This window comes from Trichosurus vulpecula, chromosome 7, assembly GCF_011100635.1.
Source record: "Trichosurus vulpecula isolate mTriVul1 chromosome 7, mTriVul1.pri, whole genome shotgun sequence".
Classification (NCBI taxonomy): Eukaryota; Metazoa; Chordata; class Mammalia; order Diprotodontia; family Phalangeridae; genus Trichosurus; species Trichosurus vulpecula.
The window spans coordinates 107,749,545-107,763,467 of NC_050579.1; positions in this window are offsets into that span (position 1 = coordinate 107,749,545).

A 13,923-nucleotide genomic window follows, 5' to 3' on the forward strand; every position below is an offset into this window, starting at 1 on the left:
AACTTCTCAGCCTCAGTTTCCTTATCTGCGAAATGGGAATAACAGCATCTCCCTCAAAATGTTGTGAGGATCAAATAATCACAATATATGTTTTACTGGAGAGCAAATCTCAAAGTGCTACATGTGTTTCCTATTACTATGATTCCTTGTTGCATCAAGTTAGCTCTGGGCTCTTAAGACAAGTATAAGAACAGTCTCTGGCAGGTCTTACCAAGGTGGAAAAATTTTTGGCATAAGTCCAGGGATGGTTTGTTATCTGAGGGCCAGCCTAGCTACCTAAGTTCACCACCAAAAGTCTGACCATTGGAGGATATCTTTTTGAAGGCGAGGAGAATAGAAACTAATGAAATCCTCTTCCTAGGATTGGAAAGGTTTCAGTCTGCATCTGAGGATGCAACCTCAGATCCTTTGAAGTCCTGAGATGAGTCTTGGGTTTTTGTTTGGTTTTTTTTGGTTGTAGACCCGTGGTTTCATTGGTGTAGGAATTCCCTCAGAGGCAAACTGTGAATCAGCCATTATTCTGCAGCTTATGGTCTTATGTATGTGTATATGTGTGTGTATGTACATATTGTATATACATGTATGCATATGTAATACATAATGTTATTATTATATGTTATGTTATATTACAATATAATACATACACATTTGTATATCTGCATACACTAAATATATATCAAATATTTATGTATAAATATAATGTGTCCATGCTACTTTAAGCTTAGAAAGTGTTTCATGTTTATTGGTTTGCTTAAGTCTCACAACAAACCTGGGAGGTATATAGTATAAGTATTACCCTTCCCATTTCAGAGATAAGAAACGGAGTGTCAGAGATTGGATTTAATCATTCAAGGTCAAACAGCAAATGGCAAAGGCATGACACAAACTCATGTGTTTTTTAATAGTATTTTATTTTTTCCAATTACATGTAAAGGCAGTTTTTAACATTCATTTTTATAAAAATTTTTTGAGTTCCAACCTTTTACCCTCCCTCCTCTGATCCTTAAGAAGTGGGTAATTTGATATATTTTATATATATGCAATCGTGTAAAACCTATTTCCATATTAGTCTTGTTGCGAAAGAAGAAACAGTTTGCAAAAAATATTAGTCAAACCCATAGTTTTTGACCCCAAGTGCAGTACTCCTTACAACACACTCTTCTGCCTTTTCATGCATCCCAGAAGCCAGTTGGGCAGTGTTGTAGCAGTCTTTGGGAGGGGGTGGTGGTGGTGATGGAAAGTGGTGGTTTTTATATACTTTTGGAGGTAAAAGAGAAGGAACAAGTGTGAGTTACTCCACTTAGAGAATGTGCACTTGGCCAGTTTTATGAAGATTTGCTTAGCTCTGTACTTAAGAGCATTGAATCCCATCCCTGCTCCTGTACCACTGTGGTTGTGTATGTGCATGTACTTTTACTGCTTTGGCATAAATCCACTATATAAGAGTGGAGTAGGTGCAAGGGAAAGAAGACCCTGAAGACCTGACCTGGGTTCAAATTCCTGTTCTAGATATTACTAGTTGGGTGACCTTGGGAAAGTTATTTGACTTTTCTAATGCTCAACTTGTCCTGATGCATCAATCTTCAGCTCTCTTGGAGGCAGATCTCCATCACTGGTAACCAGTCAGTAAGCATGCATGACTAGCCCTGTCACGCATACGAAGATAATATATTACACTACCCCTATTGATCTTACGTAGTTGTGAGGAAAATGATTTGTAAATCCTCAAATTTCTATTGAGATGAGAATTATCAATACTATTATTGCTTTTTGCAGAGCAGGCCCAGAAATTTTCCATGAAGCCAAATTCCTTCATGAAGTTTCTCAATGGAGACCACAAGAGGGATTTATCTCCCTCTGGGGCAGAATTATAGGTTGTAAAAGCTTGAAAGGACCTTTAAAATCATCTAGTCCCAGAGTTCTTAGCCTATTTTGTGTCATGGATCTCTTTGATAGCCTGGTGAAACTTATGTCCCCAGGCCCTTTCTCACTTCTCAGAATAATGATTTTAAATGCATAAAATAAAATATATAGGATTATGAAGGAAGCCAATTATATTAAAAGACAGTTATCAAAATACAAAACAAATTCTTGGGCCCCATTCCAGTTCCTCTTTTGCAGCTAAGTAAAGTGAAACTCAGAGGTAAGGTGACCTGATTTAAGTCACAGAAAATGGTAGAGCCAATACTTGAAACTGGATCATCTGACCCTCAGATCAACTCTGCACCAACACTACCTCAAACAGATTTATTGGGCAAGCATCCATCCTTCACTGTGAGCAAAGGCACAATAAGGCTTTTGGTCTCCATAGTCAGATATGCGAATGAGGTGAACAAACAGAGTAACCAGTAAGATTTACAATTTCTAGAGACATGGTGTAGTGAAAAGGCTAGATTCTCAGATTACCCATTTTTTGTCCTGTGTCCCAAAGAGACTGTTATTAAAGAGCTATCTTTTGCAAGATCAGTGTTTCTAAATACAAGAAAAAATGTTGTTTCCATTGTCCTTAAATTCCCTTCCTTTTAACCTGGTATAAATCTGGATAAAGGGTTGAATTGTCTGGTCATCTCCCAACTTCCTTCACAGAATAATAGTATAGCCTCTCCTCCACTAGTAGAACCTGTATTTTATGGGAAAGCAGCGCACAATGACTTTAGAAAGTCAGTGATCTGGCCTCAGAACATCCCACATTGTCCTTCAACCTTGCCTCTGTCCGGTGCCAAGCTATGCCCTCTTCTCTGGTTGATCATTAGTGGGGTTGTGCTGTGAATTAAATCACAGAATTTAATTCAACCAACTGAATGCACAGACACCTGCACGTAGCAGAAGTAACTCATTTGGAATGCTGATTGAATGCATCAAGAATGGTACTTCGCTTTTGAGTTCATATTTGTTTCATGACACTCTTGTAACATCTCTAAAAAAGATCTCAGTAAGTTCTTGGTGATAGGTATGGACAATATGAGCCAGAATATTTAGCATATGTGCACAGCAAATATAGAAATGTCACGATTCAGCATTTTTATCCAGTTTTGAGAGAAGATTCTGAAAATCTCTTATGAAAATAGATTTTTTAAGCCATAGCAACTCTAATCTATTAAACCAAATAGGAACAGTGAGTGGAAATTTCAAAGAGGCAACTTTAGGCTTGTTGTAAGGAGAAAAAAAATCCTAATAATGAGAATAATCCCAAAGAGGAATGGATTGCTTCATCCTGCAGGCATTTTAGCTAAGGCTGGAAGGCCAATTGTTAAGTTTGAGAAAGAGGGGACTCATGTTCAGTTACGTTCCACTAGAAGACCTGGGAGGCACCTTTCAATCCTGAGAGTTGGTTATTAGAGGACCATAGAGTCATAAGTCAGAAGCCATCTATTCTAATCCCCTCATTTTACAAATGAAGCTTTTGAGACCTGTGGAGGTTAAGTGATTTGTCCAAGATTGCAGAGATAGTAAACATCTGGAGTGGGATTTGAACTCAAGTCCTCTAATTCCAGGGCAGCTAGGTAGTACAGTGGACAGTGTACCAAGCCTGGAGTCAGGAAGACTCATCTTTCTGAGTTCAAATTTGGCTTCATGCACTTCCTAGCTGTGTAACCCTAGGCAAGTCACTTAACCCTGTTTGCCTCACTTTCCTCATCTGTAAAATGAGATGAAGAAGGGAATGGCAAATCACACTATTATTTCTGACAAGAAAACCCTGAGTGAGGTCACAAAGAATTAGACGTGACTGAAATGACTAGACAACCTTTGATTCTAGACACCGTGTTCTTTCCACTGTTGCATATATGATTATGAAAGTCATCATGAAAAAACAACTACAGACACATTAAGCAAAAATATTCCTTTATTCTTTCTAGATTGTAAAGAAACTTTTCTATCAGGAGTTCTCAATCTGGATTTCAGGGGGTCTGTGAACTTGGATGGGAAAAAATTACATCTTTATTTTCACTAACCTCTAAAGGAAATTTAGTGTTTCCTTCAACTATTAAAAAATAAGATTCAGAGAAGGGGTCCATAGGCTTCACCAGCCTGCCAAAGGCATCCACAATACAAAAAGGCTAAGACCCTTTGCCTTATCCTGGAGAATGGCTTTTTATTTTTAAAATTTTTTTATTTATTATTTTTAGTTTTCAGCATTGATTTCTACAAGATTTTGAATTACAAATTTTCTCCCCATTTCTACCCTCCCCCCACTCCAAGACTGCATATATTCTGATTGCCTCGTTCCCCAGTCCTCCCTTCTGTCACCCCACTCCCCCCAATCCCCTTTTCCCTTACTTTTTGTAGGGCAAGATAGATTTCTATGCCCCATTGCCTGTATATCTTATTTCCCAGTTACATGCAAAAACAACTTTTTTTTGAACATCTGCTTTTAAAACTTTGAGTTCCAAATATTCTCCCCTCTTCCCTCCCCACCCACCCTCTCTAAGAAGGCAAGCAGTTCAACATAGGTCACATGTGTATCATTATGCAAAACCCTTCCACAATACTCATGTTGTAAAAGAGTAACTATATTTTCTTCCCTCCTATCCTGTCCCCCTTTATTCAGTTTTCTCACTTGACCCTGTCCCTTTTCGAAAGTGGTTGCTTTTGATTACCTCCTCCCCAATCTGTCCTCCCTTCTATTGTCCCCCCTTTTTTATCTTCTTCCTCCTTCTTTCCTGTGGGGTAAGATACCCAATTGAGTGTGTATGTTATTCCCTCCTCAAGTCAAATCCGATGAGAGAAGATTCACTCATTCCCCCTCACCTGCCCCCTCTTCCCTTCCAACAGAACTGCTTTTTCTTGCCACTTTTATGTGAGATAGTTTACCCTGTTCTATCTCTCCCTTTCTCCCTCTCTCATCCCTTAATTTGATTTTATTTTTTTAGATACCATCCCTTCATATTCAACTCACCCTGTGCCCTCTGTCTATATGCATGTATGTGTGTATGTGTATGTGTATTCCCTTCAGCTACGGTAATAATGAGGTCTCATGAATTATACACATCATCTTTCCATGTAGGAATGTAAACAAAACAGTTCAACTTTAGTAAGTCCCTTATGATTTCTCTTTCTTGTTTACCTTTTCATGCTTCTCTTGATTTTTGTGTTTGAAAGTCAAATTTTCTATTCGGCTCTGTCTTTTCACTGAGAAAGTTTTAAAGTCCTCTATTTTATTGAAAATCCATATTTTGCCTTGGAGCATTATACTCAGTTTTGCTGGGTAGGTGATTCTTGGTTTTAATCCTAGCTCCATTGACCTCTGAAATTCATATTCCAAGCCCTTCAATCCCTTAGTATAGAAGCTGCTAGATCTTGTGTTATCCTGATTGTGTTTCCACAATACTCAAATTGTTTCTTTCTGGCTGCTTGCAGTATTTTCTCCTTGATCCGGGAGCTCTGGAATTGGGTGACAATATTCCTAGGAGTTTTCTTTTTGGGATCTTTTTCAGGAAGTGATCGATGGATTCTTTCAATTTCTATTTTGCCCTCTGGCTCTAGAATATCAGGGCATATTAGACTTTTTTAAAAAAGCCATTCTCGGGGGCGGAGCCAAGATGGCTCAAGGCAATTTCTTGAAAGATGATATCTAGGCTCTTTTTTTGATCATGGCTTTCAGGTAGCCCCACTAATTTTAAAATTATCTCTCCTGGATCTATTTTCCATGTCAGTGGTTTTTCCAATGAGATATTTCACATTATCTTCCATTTTTTCATTCTTTTGGTTGTGTTTTATAATATCTTGATTTCCCATCAAGTCACTAGCTTCCATTTGCTCCAATCCAATTTTTAAGGTAATATTTTCTTCAGTGGTCTTTTGGATCTCCTTTCCATTTGGCTAATTCTGCCTTTCAAGTCATTCTCCTTCTCATTGGCTTTTTGGAGCTCTTTTGCCATTTGAGTTAGTCTATTTTTTAAGGTGTTATTTTCTTCAGTATTTTTTGGGTCTCCTTTAGCAAGTCATTGACTTGTTTTTCATGGTTTTCTCACATCACTCTCATTTCTCTTCCCTATTTTTCCTCTACTTTCTCTAACTTGCTTTTCCAAATCCTTTTTGAGCTTTTCCATGGTCTGAGACCAATTCATATTTTTCTTGGAGGTTTTTGATGTAGGCTCTTTGACTTTGTTGACTTCTTCTGGCTGTATGTTTTGGTCTTCTTTGTTACCAAAAAAAGATTCCAAAGTCTGAGTCTGAATCTGAGACCATTTTCATTGCCTGTTCATGTTCCCAGCCAACTACTTGACCCTTGTTTTTTGTCGGGGTATGACTGCTCGTAGAGTATAGAGTACTTTGTCCCAAGCTTGAGGGGCTGCACTGCTATTTTCACAGCTACTTCTACACAGCAAACTCTGGCACACCAGTGCTCCTTCACCCCCAAGAACTGCCAACCAGGTTTGCAGCCCAGATCCAGGCAGGGCAAAGCAGGCATTGCACTCCCTCTCTAGTCTGCTGCTTAATTCCTCCCACCAGGTGGGCCTGGGGCCAGAGGCAACTGCAGCTGTAGTTCTGGAAGCAGCCTCAGAGCTGCACCACTTCTGCCACCCCTAGGGAAGTGGTCGGCCAAGAACTCTTTTCACTCTGTCCCAGAAGCTTTTCCCACTAACCTGCTCTGTTGTCTTTGGCATTTGTGGGTTGAGAAGTCTGGTAACTTCCACAGCTCAATGATTCAGGGCCCTATGGACTGTTCTGCCTGGCTCCCAGTCTGGTTGGTCCTGGCATGGCCCATGCTGGGCTCTGCTGCGCTCTGCTCCCAGCTCCATGTGATAGACCCTTCCCAGCAACCATCCAGGCTGCTATTTCGTGGGTTCTGTAGCTCTAGAATTTGTTCAGAGCCATTTTTATAGGTGTTTGGAGGGACCTTAGGGGGAGCTTAAGCAAGTCCCTGCTTTCCAGCTGCCATCTTGGCTCTGCCCCGAGAATGGCTTTTAAAAAAAATTCTAATATAATACATAGTAAGGCATTTCATGCAAATTAATGACTCGCACTTGCATAGTTTTAAGGTCTACCACACTTTGCTGCTCTTTCAAAGCTGTCATAGCAATGGTACTCAAGCTTTGGCAGGCCCTGCCAAAATGGACTGTCTTTAAGCCCAGCTGACCTTATTGTAGTTCTCATGCACCCCCCTTTCTCCTTCACTTCCTAAAATTCCCAGTTTCTTTCAAAGCAGCGCTCAATTGTCAGTTGTTACATACATCACATAAGAATTTTGTACAACTTTATTCATGGAAATGTTGTTGCTTCTTATAGAATGTGAGCTCCTTGAGGGCAGGGAATATTTTATTTTTTAATCTTTGTATTCTCAGCACCTAACATAATGAATGCTTGGCAATAGTTAGATGCTTAATAAACGCTTGCTGATTGAAATATAGATCTGACAAAAGACCATAGCATGCCTATGTTCAGAAAACTGGCCTAGCTGAATGCAGAGACTCATCCCTAAAAGTCTGGCCAGGGGTCAATACATTTGTTTTGTTTTGGTTTATTTGGCCAGAGCAACTCACAAAGAGCAGTTATTAAGGTGAAGAGGAGTTCTGATTTGAGTAGGGTCAAGGCATACCCACACTGATGAAATTATAGCCTTTTGAAGTACAGATGAGAAAACTGAGTCTTGGAGATGTTAAGTGACTTGTGATGGGTCACAAAGCTAGTTAATGTGAGGACTAGGACTCAGAAGGATGTCATAAGACTCCAAGACCGGGATACCATGCTGCTTCTTAAGTTGAAGTGAATTCTGAAATTTATTTAAAGAACAAGCATAGTTAGAAAGATGAAAGTTTTTTTTTTATATGCAGTGGTATGCCTGACTGAATATATCATCACAAAATATCAGTTTTACAAGAAAAGCCAGGGAAAAGATTATGTTCACAATTGCTCATGACTGACCATTAATTCAAATGTCCTTCCTATTGGTGCTATTAAACAGCTTCAAACAGCTCTTGTCTCCTTTTCTGCAGGAAAACCTGGCCTCGTACCAAAAACAACAGCAGTAGCAAGAGGAAGCCAAACTTTACAGAAACTTTAGATAACTTGAACTATTCATTTTCCTCAACCAAATCCCCTTTTCATTCTCCATAGATATTCCTTACAGCGTCTGAATCTTCACCTTAGACATTCCTAGTCCTGTGAAAGATTTAAAAATGAAAAATGTTTTTGTCTGATTAGCACAATCTCCTTTTTCCCGTACTATTTCCCCCCCCCCGACAGAGGAGAAAACTTGTAAGAGATTGGGATCCCGTGAAGGCTGGATCATGAATAGCTTTCTCTGATTTGGGTTATTTACTCAGAACAAGTTGGAGGGAATTTTGCTAGAGTCAGCCCAGTGGGTGTATTAGAAAGAAACCAGGACTTGGGGCCAGGAAGACCTGGGTTTAAATCCTATCTCTGACCCTTATTACTGATAGGATGCCTAGGAAAGTCAGCTAACCTCTCTGAAAATCAGTTTTCTTATATGTTGTTCAGTTATTTTTTTAGTTGTGTCTGACTCTTTGTGACTCCATTTGGAGTTTTTTTGGCAAAGATACTGGAGTAGTTTGCTACTTCCTACTTCAGCTCATTTTTTTACAGATGAGGAAACTGAGGCAAACAGGGTTAAATGACTTGTCCAGGGTCACACAGCTAGTAAGTGTCTGAAGCTGGATTTGAACTCGCAATGATAAGTCTTCCTGACTCCAGGCCTGGCACTCTATCCACTGCCCCACCTAGCTGCTGTAGTGGTACCTAGAGTACAGAATCAAATGAGACAATAGATGCAAATACTTTGTAGGCATTAAAATAGCATATAAACATCAGCTATTTAAAAAAATAATTATCTCCTGTGTTAGCCATAGTAGGAACCCTTCTATACCTTACAGCATAATTGCCAGATAGTCATCCAGTTTCTGCTTGAACACTTCCAACGAAGAGGAGCTCATTCCTTTTTGAGATTGTACATTCCATTTATGGACAGTTTTATACGCTAAAGAATTTTGCTTTTTCTTGTATTTAAATTTACCTCCTTGTGACTTACATCTCTTTGTCCTGGTTCTGCTCTTCAGAGCTCTGAAGAACAGAATTATTTCTATTTTTACAGGACAGTCCTTGAGATATTTGAAGCCAAACGGTATTTGAGCTATTTGAAAATGGAATGGATTGCCTGAGGAGGTAGCAAGCTCCTTTTTACTGTGGAGGAAGATGGTCTTCAAGCAAAGGCTATGAGATCATGTAGGTTCTTTCTAATGGAGTTTATTTTTTGGGTGTAAGTTGGGCTAGATGGCCACTTGAGGTCTGTTCTACCTTTGAAATGATATGATTCTGTGATGTGCCAAAGCATACCTTCTTTAGGCTAAATGTGATACTGTGCCGTGATTATCAGGGAAGGAGGCAGAGAATGAAAACAAGGGAAGGCCTAGGTTGATATTGTCTATTCGATGGTTAAGGTGATTGGTTTTTTCTTTGATACTGTCTAAACCTGTAGTCCAGAGATCCTTGCTCTGAGGAAATAAGGGAAGGGGGAAGGGAACAAGTATTTGTATGCTACCTGCCAGACGCTATGCCAAGCACTTTACAAATATTATCTCACTTGACCCTCACAGCCCTGTGAAGTTGGTTCTCTTATTACCCCCATTTAAACAATTGAGGAAACTGAGACCAAGTGCTCTGGGACATGTCTTAGGGCAAGAGAGGAATAATTAAAAGGGCAAGCAATATATTTCAGATGAACTGCTGTTTAGGTGCCTCCCAGATCTCACACTTGTGAGGCTGATTTTTTTGTATCCAAGCATAAACACTTGGACCCCTTCAGCCTAGGGTCTTCCACCTTCTCTAAATTCAGTGCTTTTCTCCCAGTAGGCCATTTATACTACCTCAACTTGAGACTTCCTGCTAGATTCAAAGTGCTTTCTCAACATATTTCACGGTTTTCCAACCACAGCTCAGCTCCCTTTTGGTATGGCCTTTGCCTCTTTTAAAACTAAAGAGCATTTATTTCGTTCTTTACTAAACCGTTGTGTCTTGAGGACATAACTGAACTCTGGGAAGACTCTTCAGAAGGAAGAGAGCAGTGAATATTATAAAGGAACATATTTATCCCTACCGTGTTTTGTCTTATGAGATTAGTACAGTGCCTAGCACATAGTAAGAGCAATATCAGTGTTAGTTATTCATATTACTATCGTAATTCAGCCCAATGCTCTTATATAGCCAGGCAAGATCTTTTCTAGATCTCCACTCTCATCCAACAGGTTAATAATGTCTGCCAGTTTTGTGTCCTCTGAAAATTTTGTTGAACATGCCATCATTGCCTTTAAGTCCTAACCAAATCAGAAGGTAAGGCTACCATGTACTTCATGGAAAAGGGTAAGGGAGGCATGCTAGGTGGGGCAACCAGTCTGAAACCAAAAGGTAAGAATTCGTGGGGAGTGGAGAGAAAAATTGTTGCTTGCATGTCTTCTCCTATGGCTGTCACTGTTGTGTCTGTCTCTTTGGGGTTTTCTTGGCAAAGATTCTGGAGTGGTTTGCCATTTCTTTCTCTGGCTCATTTTACAGATGTGGAAACTGAGGCAGAGTTAAGTGACTTGCCCAGGGTCACACAGCTAGTAGGTATCTGAGGCTGGATTTGAACTCAGGAACATGAGTCTCCTTAGTTCTAAGTCTGGCACTCTATCCACTGAAAAGCCTACCTCTTCTCATATACTACCCCCTATTAAAAAACCTATATAGCCTGGTATATTGTCTCTCAGGGGCAGAAGAAATAACTTGTCTTCTTCAAAGGAGCTGGGATTTGGGGAACCACTGAAGCTGTGGCCCAGAAATTTAAACGCCTCCTTCAAACACTATCTTCTTCACTACTGTTCTTTCTTATCAATTGGAAGTAAGTCCATGGTAGCTATTTTATTTTATGTTGTGAGAGATGATTGGCAAGACAATTTTTTAATAAGATTCAGTTCAATTTGACATTTATTAAATACCACCTATGTGCCAGAGCAGTAGGGACTGGGAGAAGAATACTAAATTTAGGTAAATTCTTATGGTGCTGCAGTATAGTAGAAAGGTAGTATAGATATTGAAAAGAGTACTGGAGCTAGAATTCAGAGATTTAGGTTCAAATTCTGGACCTAAGGTTTCTTAGTTGCGTGATTTGGATAAGTCCCTTAACCTCTCTATGCCTCTGTTCTCACATCTATAAAATTAGGGTAATAATATTTATGCCCCACATTTCACAGTTTTGTGGCAAGGAAACAATTTGTAAACTTTGATAAATTGCTACATAGAAATGAATTATTAGATTATGGCACATATGCCAATAAATAAAATACAAGATAATATGTGATAAATATGCAAACTGCTGTGTCAGATCTCAAGAGAAAAAGATCATTAATTCCTGGGAGACAATACCTGAAGACTTCATGGTAGAGGCGATTTTTGAGTTCCACTTTAAGGGATGCATAGAAATTCAACAAGTGGAAAAAAGGAGGAAAGGCAAAAGGAAAGGATGAGCAACGTCACAGAGGCAAGGGAGCTCATGGAAAGTAGCAAGCTAAGACGAAACTGGAAAGTCAGCTGGTTCTAGATGGTATAGGGCTAAAAGTCTGGAATTTACTCTAGATAATCAGGAACTATTCCAGGCTTTTGAACAAAAGAATCATATAACCAAATTAATGTATAAGGAAGATTAGTTTCCTTCTATTCTGTATTTAACAGGATGAAATTTCCATCAATTGTCCAGATAGTTGAAGACACCCAATTAAATTAATCAGTCATTTATTAAGTACCTTCTATATTCCAGGTACACTGTCTTTCCCCGATGCCAGTTTCGTAGTACGTATCAGAAAAGTATCATTCATCTTTTCTTTCTGGCCAGACAGTCTCTCTCTGCCTCTGCCTCTCCCTCTCTCTCTCTCTCCATATATATATATATATATATACACACACACATATATGTATATATCTGTTCTCACAATGACTGTAGGCTAGTGGACAGAGTGTTGAACTTGGAGTCAGGAAGAACTGGGTTCAAATCCTGCCTCAGATGCTCACTAGCTGTGTGACTCCAGGCAAATCACTTTATTTCTTTGAGTGTCAGTTTTCTCATCTATAAAATGAAGGGGCTTGATTCAATGACCCCCTAATGGGGTGTGTGTCTGAATTTAAGATATTTAAAACCTTTCAAGATAGTCTTTCGGATGGTGGCTGGAAAGCAGGGACTAGAGTGAGCTCCCTGCCAAGTCCCTCCAAAAACCTATAAAAAATGGCTCTGAACCATTCTAGAACTGTAGAACCCACAAAGTGGCAGAGGGAAGCAGGGCTCTAGCCTAGGACAGTCTGGATAGTCTCTGGGTAAGGTGTATGCCCCACGGAGCTGGGAGCAGAGGGGAGTGGAGCTGAGTGGAGCAGAGCCCAGCATGGGCGGTGTGGACCAGACCAGGAGCCCGACGAAGTGGGCCCTAGCCCCGAATCAGTGAGCTGCGGCAGTTACCAGACTTCTCAACCCACAAACACCAAAGACAACAGAGTTGAATAGTGGGAAAAACTGCTGGGGAAAGGGTGATAGAGTTTGCAGTTCAGCCACCGCCCTGGGGCAGCAGAGGTGGGGCAGCTACAGAACTACAGCTGCAGTTGCTTCTGGCCCCAGGCCCACCTGATGGGAGGAATTAAGTAGCGGATCAGAGCAGGAGTGAAGAGCCTGCTGAAGATCTAAGTCCAGTCCAGGTTGGGGGTTCTTGAGGAAGGAGGAGTGCTGGTGTGGCAGCGCGTCCACCCAAGCTTGGAACATAGAACTCTTTAGTCTACAAGCAGTCATACCCCGCTGAAAAACTCAAGGGTCAAGTAAGTTGGCTGGGAACATGGCCAGGCAGCGAAAACACACCCAGTTTCAGTCTCAGACCATGGAATCCTTCTTTGGTGACAAAGAAGACCAAAACATACAGCCAGAAGAAGTCAACAAAGTCATAGAGCCTACAACAAAAACCTCCAAGAAAAACATGAACTGGTCTCAGGCCATAGAAGAGCTCAAAAAGGATTTGGAAAAGCAAGTTAGAGAAGTAGAGGAAAAATTGGGAAGAGAAATGAGAATGATGCAAGAAAACCATGAAAAACAAGTCAATGACTTGCTAAAGGAGACCCAAAAAAAATACTGAAAAATATACTGAAGAAAACAACACCTTAAAAAATAGACTAACTCAAATGGCAAAAGAGCTCCAAAAAGCCAATGAGGAGAAGAATGCCTTGAAAGGCAGAGTTAGCCAAATGGAAAAGGAGGTCCAAAAGACCACAGAAGAAAATACTACTTTAAAAATGAGATTGGAGCAAGTGGAAGCTAGTGACTTGATGAGAAATCAAGATATTATAAAACAGAACCAAAGGAATGAAAAAATGGAAGACAATGTGAAATATCTCGTTGGAAAAACCACTGACCTGGAAAATAGATCCAGGAGAGATAATTTAAAAATTATTGGACTACCTGAAAGCCATGATCGAAAAAAGAGCCTAGATATCATCTTTCAAGAAGTTATCAAGGAGAACTGCCCTGATATTCTAGAGCCACAGGGCAAAATAGAAATTGAAAGAATCCACTGATCACCTCCTCAAATAGATCCCAAAAAGAAATCTCCTAGGAATATTGTCACCAAATTCCAGAGTTTCCAGGTCAAGGAGAAAATATTGTAAGCAGCCAGAAAGAAACAATTTGAGTATTGTGGAAATATAATCAGAATAATCCAAGATCTAGCAGTTTCTACATTAAGAGATCAAAGGGCTTGGAATACAATATTCTGGAGGTCAATGGAGCTAGGATTAAAACCAAGAATCACCTACCCAGCAAAACTGAGCATCATGCTCCAAGGCAAAATATGAATTTTCAATAAAATAGAGGACTTTCAAGCTTTCTCAGTGAAAAGACCAGAGCTGAATAGAAAATTTGACTTTCAAACACAAGAATCAAGAGAAGCATGAAAAGGTAATTAA